We start from the raw sequence: 2000 nt of genomic DNA, 5'->3' as shown, positions 1-2000 counted from the left end.
ATCCCACTGTGAAATCTTCGCAAACTTTCCTTGTTTTCGTTGGTGGTGCAGGAAAGTCCCTTCAGTGACCTCCCCGGAATGGAGCCTCAACCTATGACAAACAAAAGAGAAGCCGGTTCCCCCTAAGTGTGCCTGTTTAGTGTATGCATCCCTTTCTGCCTGAAGTGGCACCTTTTCCTCCCAGTGAAGTAATCCTGGCTGATTTCAGGACTCAGTTCCAGTACACCTGCAGGGAATGGCCCGCTCACACTCAGGGCTAAATCTTCGTGTTGTCCGCTAACACCTAAATCCGCTTCCTTTGAAAAGCAACAGTTTTTCAACTGCAAAGATCATACATGTTCGAAATGATACCTAAGGTTTGGATAAGGTTGGAATGTGTTCCCCACGAGGATGTAGGCTGGGTAGAAGAGCCCCTTCCTCTGGCTTTCTGTCTTGCCATGTGATTTTTTTTTTTTTCATCTTATGCCATCACTGTGATGATATTGGCCATGAGGGTCTCTCAAGGGCTGAGCTGATTCTGGTGTTGGACTCTCGAACTTCCAGAACTGTGAGCTAAATAAGCCTTTTTTTTTTTCTTTCCTTATGTTGTTTGGCCTCACACAACATGGTGGCCGCTGTGGAGATTGTGGGCAGGCCGGGGCTACTGGTGCTAGAATCTCTGTTTGGCCCTCAGAGATCTAGAATGCCTCATATCAAGCAGGTGAGCCAGTCCATGTTTGAGCTGAAGACTCTGGAATCTTCCAAACTAAACGAGGTCTTAATTTATGGCTCTGCCAACCAAAAGCTTCGGGCTAAATGGATGCTTCAGTGTATGGCTGAGAGGCACGGCCTGCGCCAGGAAAAAGGAATGCTCAAGCTGCAGGAATCCATGAAGACCCTGGAACTAGACCAGTGTTTGGAGTGAAGCCGGTTTCCAGACATTGTGGCTCCCACCTGGACACAGGTTAAGCTGTGGCCAGTGGTTCCCGGGTGATTTTTAACTTTTGTTATATCCTAACAAGATATTCCTGGATCCCTGCTGTGCATTCTGATGTGAATAATATCTCTTTTCCAAGGTTATTATTCTGATCAAATAATAAAATGTAAAAGATTAAAATGCACATCATCATTAAAATACAAAAAAAAAAAAAGTTCAGTCACGGGCTTGTGCTGGCAAGTGAGGACTTACCCCAGCACCGCCCTCTATGAGCTGCTGGGTGTCCTCACCGCGCTCATCTCTGAAGCTTACTGGTCCTGGGCTGTACCATCCTCCGTCCGTAGCAAGTATGACCAAGGTCTCCTCAGCGACCAGGACCTGCGCGGACCCGGGGTCAGACCCTCTAAAGATGCCTGTGGCCCATACCAATCCTCCCCGCCCTCCTCCCTATACCCCAGGCCTCATGATGCCTCTCAGAATTCTCCTTGAGACCACGGCACTCTGTTCGACTTTGACACCTTCTACCAGGCACACCACCGAGACAAGCTACCTAGAGATCTGCGTCGGCCATCCCTGAGGGAAGAAGCCCTTCGCAAAAAGCAGGAGGACCAGGCCAACAAGGGGCCCCGCTGGGACGGCACCCAAGATGTCATCCTTTTCCTTATCTTCTTCTTTGTTTGCTTTCGTTTTTAATTGGATCTGGCCCAAGGAACCTACTTTTCTTGACCTTTGAACTATTAGTCTAAGATTGGATTGGCTACTTCTGGTGGTGTTCTCTTGACCCTCCTAATACCCTCTACCCTGGCGGGTGATCAACTTGTCCCTCGCATGTAGTCCAGAACAGACTCTGTTCAGTGGCCAAGAATAAGGCCCCAGGATAAAGATTCCTGAAAACCCTGAGTGCCTGCTCGTTTCTAAAAGTTACCTTTCAGATGCCAATCCCCAGAATACTTGCGACAGTCTTAGCCCAGAAGCCCTGAGCAAGATTTGCCCTGTCCCCCGCCACCTGTCTGTATAATGGGTGGCGCTTCCTCTGTAACGTCTGAACCCTGAGATTGGACTTGGTTGCCCGATGCCAAGATTT

General features: G+C 48.9%; 1 pseudogene; it reads left to right on the top strand.

Annotated features, from left to right (window-relative positions):
- The first annotated feature begins 604 nt into the window (after positions 1 to 604).
- LOC116076526 lies at positions 605 to 1609 on the top strand (annotated as a pseudogene).
- Positions 1610 to 2000: the final 391 nt, after the last annotated feature.

The sequence above is a fragment of the Mastomys coucha genome, unplaced genomic scaffold (assembly GCF_008632895.1).
Source record: "Mastomys coucha isolate ucsf_1 unplaced genomic scaffold, UCSF_Mcou_1 pScaffold4, whole genome shotgun sequence".
Taxonomy (NCBI): domain Eukaryota; kingdom Metazoa; phylum Chordata; class Mammalia; order Rodentia; family Muridae; genus Mastomys; species Mastomys coucha.
Note: the sequence above shows the minus strand (reverse complement) of the source record. Positions and strands in the feature narration are given on the sequence as shown.